Source organism: Benincasa hispida, chromosome 11 (genome assembly GCF_027475165.1).
Source record: "Benincasa hispida cultivar pf3 chromosome 11, pf3_genome.v1.1, whole genome shotgun sequence".
Lineage (NCBI taxonomy): Eukaryota > Viridiplantae > Streptophyta > Magnoliopsida > Cucurbitales > Cucurbitaceae > Benincasa > Benincasa hispida.
In genome coordinates, this window is record NC_143488.1 from 50,280,459 (window position 1) to 50,292,919 (window position 12,461).

Genomic DNA, 12,461 nt, shown 5'->3' on the forward strand with positions numbered 1-12,461 from the left:
AAAATTTTATAAGTTGTATGAGTTATCTAATTTGAATTATTGTAATATTTTTTTATAGTTCCAAGATTAACTTATTATAAGTATGGATAAATCAGACAAAGAGTAGATTATCTAAAGAGTTTGAGATGGGTGTGGAAAACTTCATCAAATTTGGATTTTCCAATACAAATAATATTACTATACGTTGTCCCTATTTGAAATGTGGAGCCAAATTTTGGTTATTTTGGTTGTGGATTACAGGTTAAGCATAGACTTGTAAATGTTTTATGGGCGGAGAGAACACTCCTAAACTCAAATACGACCCCGAGATTGGAAAGACTTTCAGACAGAGAAATAGATCAAGTCGACGTCGAAGGTTAAGGCAAGGACAAATGGAAAACGACCAAAATAACCAAAATTTGGCTCAACAACTCACTAATGTTATAGTAAATCCAATCTTTATGGAAAACAACAACACGTTTTCTATTACAAACTCTTTGTATAGGACACCCCCACTCGCATGTCTCTACATGAATGGTCAGGATTAACCATCTGTAGTAGTTCACAACACTTGCAAACCTCTACAAAGCAGGTCGTATCCATAGTGTCACCAAGTTCAGGTATCCCTCCTTAATCCTTATACTACAAACCTTTTTAGGTTATCACTTAAGGCATGATCCACTTGTATATCTCATATACATGGTTAAGTTTTCATACAATGACCATGGAGCTTTGTTTATTGGATATGAGTAAATGAAAAATAAAATAATGCTTATTTTATTCATAACAATGTGTATAGTTTATAAACTACGAGACTCAGGGAGAATTAGGACATCAATCCCAACATTTACGTGGTGGTAACCCTTTTTTCTTGGATTGGAATTAAATTTCTTTAAGTTGTCTACGTGTCCCTTAAGAATGAGATCAAGCCATAATGTAGTTCAAAAGATTTTTTTTACTAGACTAAACTTAAAGTTTCCTTCAAGTTGTCTGCGTACCTTTTATGATGTCAAGGATCAATTTATAACGTAGTCCAAAAGATTTTTTTTTACTGGACTGAATTTAAAGTTTCCTTCAAGCTGCCTATGTACCTTTTATAATGATAGAGATCAATCATAATGTTGATCAAAAGATTTTCTTTTTTGGGTCGTTCACCTTTTAAGCTCATGCAAGCAAAGAGCCATGCAGTTTAGGCTCATGCGATAAGAAGCTTTTTTTACATTTAATCTTCAACAACTCTAATTTCATCACAGCTTAGATCATCTTCTTGTCTTAGATTCGCCAATATGAGAGTTTTGACTTCACCATCAAGGAACTTTCTGTATTTATGTCAATAGACAGCTTCCTCTTCATGCGTTAGGGACACGACAGTGAATCTTCTCTTCGTTATTTTCTTCATGAAATGGTTTTGCCTTCAAGGTTTTTATCTTTCTTTCATGTTGATCGCTTGTCATTTTGAGACGATCAAAAGCAGATGTTGAAGGTCGATCTTTTTTTTATAGAGATACTTAGCATTTTGAAAGCTAAAATTTGAGTAGAAATAAATGTTGAACATTTTTTTCTTTTTCTGTTGTGGCCATATTCAATCTTTGGAAGACTGAAGATCAAGCATTTAAAGACTTAATACGATCGAAGACAGAAGTTCTTTGTTTGATTTCTTTTGAGTTGTCAACATCTTCAGCAATTATATAATTATTTTCGACTTCTGCTATGTTGACAAGGTGACATGTAAGAACTTCTAATACTTCCTCTGGATGATTATCGAGGAAGCTTCATAGGAGGAATTCTACCAAAGTTACTAACCATCAAAGTTCAAAAAATTCCTCATCTACTTCCTTAGCAGGCTTAGGCTTCCATGTCATCTTTTATCCTTTCTTCTTTTGAGTCTTGTTACCTCTTATATAACCTCGATAAAAGTGTGACTTTTTTTTGGATGGAACTCAACTTTCTTCTCTTTTAATGAGTCACAAGGATTCATCATTCGTCGTCATCATCAACATGTTCATCTTGTTTTGAGAATCTGGCATTGGGATCACTTGTTGAAACTAAACAACTATGGGTTCAAGGGTCCCAAACTGGATCAAGCTTTCTCTTTGATCATAAGACGCAGATGACGTTGGAACACTTGAAGTCGTCGCAACTATAGCGTGGTTGGTCTAAGCTACTTTATCAAGATCTAGCTCAATCTTCTTTTCATGAGCCAACTTTAGAATTAGCTCTTCCAGCACGAAGCACTTTTCAACTGGGTGGTTAACGATGCAGTGATACTTGCTGTAGTTAGGATCGTTGACTTTTCCTAACTGCTCCGGTCACTTGCACTCTGGCAGTTGAGATTTTTTTATCTAACGGTTTCTCTAACATTTCTGCAACATCAGAATCAGGGAATAGGTAACTTTTTCCTGCCTTTCTTTAAAAGTTGGGCGATGTTTCTTTTCCTAATTGTGTTTTCTTTCAAATTTTATTTCTTTTCCTTTAGGGGGTGTTTGGCTCATCAACATGAATTGAGTTGAGTTGGTATAATATACCAACTCATTGTTTGGTCCACTAACTTTAAATGTTGGTAGAGTTAAGTTGGTATATTTTACCAACTCACCCCAACTCTTCTTTCTTCCCATGATTTCAATGGCTCCAACTATCTGCTACTGTCAAACTTCAAGAACTAACTCTGGGCTCCAACAACCACCTCCGATGATAACTCCAACGACCAACTCCGGGCTCCGATAACCATCTCCAATAACAACTCCAGCGACTAACTCCAAGCTCCGACAACCACCTTTGATGACAATTTCGACGACAAAATTCAGATTCCGACGACCACCTCTGATGGTAGCTTCGTCGACCAACTCCAAGCTCTAACAAACTTCACGCGACCAACTCCAACAACAAATTCTAGCCTCCGACAACCACCTTCGTGTTGGGAATTTCCTAGAACTCGCAGTTCGTGTTGAACATTCTATTTTATCAATAATAATGACTTGTTAATTTTGCATCTTATTATGAAAATCCAATAAACGCATCCTTGGCTATAGTCTGAATGCTGTAACTTTACGTAGTAACATAAACAGGATCAAGTTGACAGTATATAGCCTAAATGGTCTAATAAATATATGGATAAAATTGGGTATCTCATCCTAGTAACACTATTGGATGCGACCCACTCTGTAGGTGTTACAAGAAGTTGTAAGGTGCTACAAATGATGTGATCCATAAATCGTTCATGTTGAGACATGAGAGTGGGGGCATCCTATGCAATGAGTTTGCCTATAGACTGGACCACGAAAATAGTCACTTTTCATTACAACGACCATTTACTGTAAAAACTGACTATTTCATTTATTATAAAACCTAGGTTAACTCGATCTTAATCTTGAGCTAGCTATGAACTCCTATTTTTTTGGGATTATCCTTTGATCTGCAAACGGTGAGAGTAGTCTAATAGTACTGCTCAATAAGCTTACCATTTTGGGGATAAGATCGAATGAATAGCTGGGGACATAGCCTTGCAAGATGGAATTCACTCCTACCCTATTTAGGGTTAGCAGATAGGTTGTTCTCTTAAGTACTGACTTCAGCTCTTGAACAAACAGAGCCCCGCCTTCTCATAATAGAGAAAGGATTTTATTCATAGAGATTATGAATCAGAATTGTAGTAGGAACTTAAGGAACAAGATGTAGTCACAGGGGTAAAACGATATTTTTGACCTAGTTGTGATTACAAACAACCTGTGAAGGATCGACTTACTGATTATAGTTATTAAATGGATATAATATACTTACAGTGAGGGGAGTTCAACTATGGGCTATAGTGGGGTGTCCCATTAGTTAACGAATGAGGGTTAGATCGGATTAATGAGTTTAGCCGATTAATCTCGAATCGTTAGAACCCATGATCTGTAGGTCCGCGAGGTCCCCCTACTAGTTCATAAATGGATAAGCTTTAATGTAGCTTGAGAAATTAATTTGAAACGTTCAAATTAAACGGAACAAGAGAATATATATTTAAATATGATTTAAATATATGAAGATGATTATTGTGCAAAAAATAATTTAATATTTGATATTAAATTAATTAATATGTTAAATTAATTTATAAAATTAATTTAAGAAAATCAATTTTGAATTAAAATGGTTTTAAAATCATTTTATATTTTAAAAGAAAAATGGAAAATCGTTTTGTATGGTTGCACAAAATGGAGATTGAATTTTCTCCATTACCTTCATCTTCATGCTCACACAAAGGTCATTATCCTCTCTACATTGATTCTCCAAGTATATGCTGCAAGTCATGCAGTATATTTCTTTGCATGTTCATCTACTATATATAAAGAAGATTGGAGTCATTTGAGAGGGATGAATGTAGAATTTTTAAGAGAAAAATTTTTGTGATAAGATATTGTCTTCTTTGTTCAGCTGCTGTGAGTTCTTCTTGGTTCTTCACTTCTTCAAGTTGTTCTTGAGTCCCACAACTCTGCCTAAAGCTCCAAGAGGATAGTTGGGAAGGCTTTGAGGTGGTTCACAATGATATCAAGAGAAGACTGTTGTTGTACCCTCGTTTTCTTAGAGAGTTCTTCAAAGATATGATCTTAAAATTCACTTTTTAGAAAAGCATGCTTTAGTTTCTGTCAAAATTAGTGCATTTTAATGCTTATGGATCCTTGATACCTCTACTGTATGTTATTTAACTCTTTCGCTTCGGTGATCCAATCTAACGACCACCTTCGCGCTACCAACTCCGACGACCAATTGGCTCCGACAACAAACTCTGATGACTAACTCCGAAAACCACCTTCATAGGCTCCAACAACCACCTCTGACAACAAACTCTGATGAAAAGCACCTTCGATGATCACTTTTGAACGAGCAACTCTGATGACCAACTAGAGCTTTCGACAACCACCTTTGGCGACAAACTTCGACAACGAACTCTAATACCACCTTCATGCGACTAACTTCAGGATCCGACGGCCACCTCCGACTACAATCTCCAAAGAAAATCATATTTGATGAACTTCAACAACCATTTTTACCCGACCAACTTGATGACATGCAAAAATGCACGTCATCTTAGGCCTTTTATTTAGAATTATGAGGGCTGTTAAGCATAATATGCGGTAATTATGTTAGGAATTCATAAGAAAATGAGTTTGCGCCATTCAGCATGAAGAATCTCGGCTAACCCACTATTATGCGTTCAATTGTCTATTTTTGTAGCTAACGCAGGAAGTGGACACAAACGCGGTAGCCGGGCTATCGCATAGACAACGACATGCGGAGAAACTCTCCATCGCAAAGGCGAACGCATACGATCAACACATGGGTGTTGCGGTGATCGACCACATGCGTCCATCGCATAGGGGTTGCGATCGTCAAGCGATTGTAGTCATCTTGTAGAGTTGTGGTAATCAAGCGAATACGGTCAATGCACGATTGTGGCTACACGATAACCATGATAGTGGGATGAACGCAAGGTTGGTGGAATAGAGGCATCAACATATATCTTTGAAAAATCAAAAGATGATGTTGACATTTCACCTACCACGCCATTAGCAGCAGAGATTTAGAAAATGACTAACGCGCCGCGAATGTCAGAATCAAAGCAGGTCTATAAATGTTGTCGGTGATCAAGCTCTATAAATAGAAGCCAATGAGTAGAAGTTCAAATAATCCAGGGTTTTTCGTCTAAGGCTCGCCTTAGGGTGGATCCCTGCGATCCAGACTAACGTGTGAGAAGAAAGCTTGAGAGTTCTTCATCTCCTTCCTCCATTCCGAGTGACGACCGAAGCCTTTGACAGAGTTAGATCTCGAGAGAGTCAGCTCTACCGCCCATTTATGGCGCCACCGGCAGCCTTGACACACATCTGCTGGAAGTAAGACATTGCTTCCAGCTGGTCCTTTCATTTTCTTTTCTTTCCTTATATTGTATTGTATTACATTTTGGATTAAGAAATTAATACATTGTGTGTTCAATGCATTTCTATGTTTCCTTCACTTCCATCTCCATCTTTCTTTGCTTAGCATCCTTAACTTTCATTGCATCACTTAGTGAGATTGCTAGAGTATCACATACTTAGTCATGTGGATCAGAGATATGAAGCATGTAGCAAACCACCAGGAGGTGTGCGTTGCGTGAATGTGTGAGAAAACCTTATTTGCCTAGTGTGAACTGTAGCAACGCCTGTCTATAGGCAGACGCAACGCTTGTTTATGGGTAAAGTCAGCAACATCTAACTACTCGAGAGGGTAAGTGGTTGGTCGCATTAACCAATGTAAGCAAGTATTCACTAGAGATAAGAATAATCTTACATCAGCCAAGTTTATGCGGTTACCTTGTCTTATGAGCGCATCATTCATCATTTAGGTATACTTGAGAGAGTAGTCTAAAACCCAAATCTAAGACTCGAGAGAGCGGATTGGAACGCATAAGCAAGAAGGGAGAACTTAGGAATAAGCTTCGTTTGCTATTACACAACATATGCACCCTACGGAGAGGATATTGCAAGACTCCAAGAAGTAGGATATGGTGGCGGTATGCGGTCATCTCGATCCTTTTGCATACACATCGCATACGTCCTAGAAATAGACTAAAGTGTGTGTAATATGATCGCATAGCTTGCGTTGGCTTAGGTTGCCCTTGCGCTCACTCTTAAGGGTTGCGATGAAGACATCCTCACATTTTATCTATTTTCCATCCATTTACTTTACATCAACAGTTGTCGTGTCTCTATCTCTCATTCATACTTCTCATTGCGTTGTCTGTTAGTTAGAAGTAGGAGTAGTTGTAGCTTAGAACCCTCCATCATTCTTTTACTTATCCGTCGCAAACACATTACCGCATACATTTAGTTACAAGTCCCTGAGATCGACCTCGAATCACCCGAGAAACTTGCGTTCACGTTATACTTGGCGCGAGCGTAAGAAAACTTGTGACGGGAACGCACGATCATCGCATACATTCGTTAACACATAATTTCATTCCAACGCATGACCACCGACGCATGAGAATCAATGCATACCTTAAGACATGCATCGCATATTGTGTCCCTCTAATTTTTGTCATCAAGTTTTTTGTGCCGTTTCCAGGGACTTGGCAGCTAATTGTTTGTTGAGTTTTGTGTTTCTGTAGGCAACCTTTTTATCTTGGGAGTATTGTAGCTTGTGCGACCAAGTTGCAACCAATATTGAAGTATAGGCTATGCGCCGAAAGCCAGTATTTACCCCAAGGTAGAAGGGCAATCAGTCGCATGAGCTTAATATAATTCTAAGCACATGGTGGCCAATATGCGCCCAACAATTGCCAGAAGTTCTAAAGGTCAAGACAAATCCCTTAACCTAAGTAGTTGAGAGCAATCTCCTGCATGGAAGACTCCTTGCGGTGACAACACTCCAATTTCTCCAGGGATGTCTTCTACTCTATCTTTACCTTGCTTTATTAGTTTAGTTTATTTTTATTGTTATTTTGGATATGTGGCTACTTCCTTGGTTGTGGTGCGTTTGCTCCTTGTAGGTGCGACAATAAGTCTCCTCGGTGCGCAATATAACAGAAGAATTCCCTACATCCTTCAACGCATGGCTTCGATCGCGTGGATCCCAACGCATAATCGCATGCGTTATTCCGCCTAAGGTTATTTTCTTATTATCTTTTATGCATTATCCTTTTGAAATTATTTTTTTTTTCGATTGCGTTCCTTTGTGATGCATCTATGATGGTACGTATAATTCACTGCATCCACTAACTAAGCATCGTAAGTCTCACCTTACTTTTATTAGCTTATTCAAATTTTGAAAGTCTTAAGTTTTATTGCGTGCAAACCTTGGCTAAAGAATTTATTACCGCATTCCTGTTGATTTTATCTTTAGCTTTGCGGTGAGAACGCTGCCAACCTCTAAAGTTTGGGGGTGGCAGCAGTCTCGGAGAATTGCGTTCATTACATTGCGATCATTTCTATTAAAAAAGAATAAGAAGCAATTTTGAGAATAATAACTCCACTGTCAACGCAATGGGGAAACTCATGTTGATAAGAGTTAAGTTGTGAATGGCACTTATCCGTAGTTAGATGTCCACATGACACACGTGAGGGCAAGCTAAAACAAAGGTAAGTCACAAGAATCAACACATAAGCGCAACTCCTCTATCGGGCGCAAGCCAAATCAAGCAAGACAGAGTTGAGATGAATATGGAACGCAACCGTAGTTGAATGCCCGCATGACACACGTAAGGTAAGCCAAAACGAAGAGCGTAACCAGGTTTAACGCCGCATTCGAATAAGTAATCACAAAGTGTTGCATTGTTTTGAACGAACACATTCTCAAAAGCTAAACGCAAAGTTGCAGTGAATGAATAAAAAGTTTTTTAGCAAAGGCTTGTTGGATATTAGAAAAATTCTTTTTGAAAAAGCAGCCAAAGTGGAGGAGAGCATTGCGGCGATGGTTAGAGGCATGAGTAAATTATATTCTGGCAAGCTTGTCATCGCAAAGGAAAGCCCGAAGGTGAGTTCGAATTTCTTGAGTATAACGCATGTCTGAGGACAGGCATGATTCTAAGTTTGGGGGTGTGATGACATGGAGAAATGCACGTCATCTTAGGCCTTTTATTTAGAATTATGAGGGTTATTAAGCATAATATGCGGCAATTATGTGAGGAATTCATAAGAAAATGAGTTTGCGCCGTTCAGCATGAAGAATCTCGGCTAACCCACTATTATGTGTTATTATGCATTCAATTGTCTATTTTTGTAGCTAACGTAGAAAGTGGACGTAAACGTTAAAGCCGAGCTATCGCATAGACGACCACATGCGGAGAAACTCTTCATCGCAAAGGTGAACGCATACAATACACGCATAGGTGTTGCGGTGATCGACCACATGCGTCCATCGCATAGGGGTTGCGATCGTCAAACGATTGCGGTCATTGTGTAGAGTTGCGGTAATCAAGTGAATGCGGTCAATGCACGATTGCAGCTACACGATAACCATGATAGTGGGATGAACGCAAGGTTGGTGGAATGAAGGCATCAACGCATATCTCGGGAAAATCAAAAGATGATGTTGACATTTCACCTACCATGCCATTAGCAGCAGAAATTCTTAAAAGGACTAATGCGTCGCGAATGTCAGAATCAAAGCAGGTCCATAAATGTTGTTGGCGATCAAGCTCTATAAATAGAAGACAATGAGCAGAAGTTCAAATAATCCAGGGTTTTTTGCCTGAGACTCACCTTAGGGCGGATCCCTACGATCCAGACTAACGCGTGAGAAGAAAGCTTGAGAGTTCTTCATCTCCTTCCTCCATTCCGAGTGACGACCGGAGCCTTAGACAGAGTTAAATCTCGAGAGAGTCAGCTTCATCGCCCATCCATGGCACCACTGGCTGCCTTGATACACATTTGATGGAAGCAAGACATTGCTTCCAACTGGTCCTTTCATTTTCTTTTCTTTCCTTATATTGTATTGTATTACATTTTGGATTAAAAAATTAATACATTGTGTGTTCAATGCATTTCTATGTTTCATTCGCTTCCATCTCCATCTTTCTTTGCTTAGCATCCTTAACTTTCATTGCATCACTTAGTGAGATTGCTAGAGTATTACATACTTAGTCATGTGGATTAGAGATATGAAGCATGTAGCAAACCAACGGGAGGTGTGTGTTGCGTGAGTGTATGAGAAAACCTTATTTGCTTAGTGTGAAGCTGTAGCAATACCTGTTTATAGGCGGACGTAACGCTTATCTATGAGTAAAGTCAGCAACAACTAACTGCCCAGGAGGGTAAGTGGTTGGTCGCATTAAGCAATGTAAGCAAGTATTCACTAGAGATAGGAATAATCTTATGTCAGCCAAGATTATGCGGTTACCTTGTCTTATGAGCGCATCATTCATCATTTAGGCATACTTGAGAGAGTAGTCTAAAACCCAAATCTAAGACTTAAGAGAGTGGATTGGAACGCATAAGCAAGAATGTGGAACTTAGGAATATGCTCTGTTTGCTATTATACAGCGTATGCACCCTACGGAAAGGATATTACAAGCGTCCAAGAAGTAGGATATGGTGGCGGTATGCGGTCATCTCGACCCTTTTGCATACACATCGCATACGTCCTAGAAATAGGCCCAAGTGTGTGTAGCATGATCATATAGCTTGCGTTGGCTGAGGTTTCCCTTGCGGTCACTTTTAAGGGTTGTGATGAAGACAACCTCACATTTTATCTATTTTTCATCCATTTACTTCACGTCAACTGTTGTGGTGTCTTTACCTCTCATTCATACTTCTCATTGCGTTGTCTGTTAGTTAGAAGTAGGAGTAGTTGTAGCTTAGAACCCCCATCATTCTTTTATTCATCCGCCGCAAACACATTACCGCATAGATTTAGTTACAAGTCCCTGAGTTCGAACTCGGATCACCCGAAAAACTTATGTTCATGTTATACTTGGCGTGAGCGTAAGAAAACTTGTGACGGGAATGTACGGTCATCGCATACATTCATTAACATATAGTTTCATTCTAACGTATGACCATCGACGCATGAGAATCAACGCATACTTTAAGACATGTATCGCATATTGCGTCCCTCTAATTTCCGTCATCACAACTCCGGGATACGAAAACCACCTCTGATGACAAACTTCAACAACCAACTCTAATACACCTTCATGCGACCAACGTCAGGCTTCGATAACCACCTCTAATTACAAACTCCAGCAAAAATCATCTTCGATAATCAAGTTTGAAACCACTTTCGACTACTATAAGACTGATGACTGTTAAAATATGTTGTAGGGTTATCGATTATATGAAAAATACTATTTTGTCTATATTAAGTGCAATATTTATACGTAATGAATTCACATATCAAATGCGTGTTAAGAATATTAAGACAAAAAGTATGTATATAGTTGAAAAGTATGTAACATATAACAAAAAGAACCATAAAATATAAATTTATTTCTTGGAACATTTTCAAATAAGAATTAGTGAAAAATAGAGATTTGTTCTCTGGTAATCCTCCAAATTTAGAGGAAATTAAGGTGAAACTATTGAAGAAATGTGGTGACATTCCATTGGCTGTTACGATGATGTGGGAGACTTAATTAAAAAAATCATGACATAATAAAAATATAGAGCTAACAATAGGAAGAAGAAGAAAAAGAATAAGATGATAATGAATTCATGGAGAAAAATTAGCTAGAATCAAAAGTTTTGATTTCGCTTTAGTTTCTCATTTTATCTAACCATATTTCTACAAGAAATGTAATGGGTTAATTGTTGTTCATTACCCCAAAAAGAAAGAAAGAAAGAAAGAAAAGTTTTAAAAATTAAAAGAACAAAATTGCAATCCATATTTTATTCAAATAAATATGTGCATAATCATTGAATAAAAAAGTTTCAAAACAAAAATAGTAATCATAAAAACATATTATTTAGAGTTTAAAAACTGAATCAGATACCCAGATATATGAACTCAACTCTACACCCCAAACATAAACATATGAACTATAACTCTATACCCCAAACACAGACATATGAACTCTACAGATATATGAACTCCACAAACATATGAACTCCAGACATCTTATCTTAACTCAGCGCCCCAAATAGCCCCTTAGAGAAAAATATTATTGGGGTTGCATGAACAACCATAGATTCTTTGGTGGCATTATTCACGATCTTTTCAATGCCCTTGGTTTCATTCTTGTCTTTTCTCACCTCATGTATCAAAAAATCTATAATTCCTCTATTGGCGATGCTCAACTCCATGTCATGGGCATGAGTCGTCAGCTATTCGAATATACGAGGCTTTATCCCTTGCAGAATATAAAGAATTTCCCAATGCATGTCTTGGGTGCACATCTCCACTATAGATAATTCAATGAGTCTATCTTTGCAATCCAGACTCAGAGTTCTCTATTGATTGATGTAATCGATGATTGGCTCTTCTTTTCGCTATTTAGCATTTGTCACCTCAATCATACTAACGATGTGTCTTGTGCTATAGAAGCGGTTCAGGAACTCTCTTTCCAGTTGCTCCCAACTTTCAATCACTTCCCACTCTAGATAAATATACCAATCAAAAGCATTTCCTTTCAATGTTCGAACAAACTGCTTGATTAGCAAGTCTCCTTTGGTCCCTGCATTTTTGCAAATTTTAATGAAGTGAGAGCAACAAATTGTTTTGTATTGCCTTTTCCATCGAACTGCTAGAACTTTGGAAGTTGGTACTTAGCTGACATTCTTAAGTGGTCGATTCTCTTGGTATACGGCTTGGAGTACATTAAAGAAGTTTTGAATGATCTTCCATATTGAGCCCTTAGGGAGTTTATGATCATATCCTGCAATTGTTGGATTGACAGGGAGGCGAAAGAGGTATATTGTTGTGGCTGGTTTTTCTGCAAGATAGTCTTTTCTTTGTCATTGGCTTTGGTAGCTAAAGCTTGACTCGTCTCAGCAGTTTCTTGAGCCCGCATTTGATCTCTTACGACAGCAATT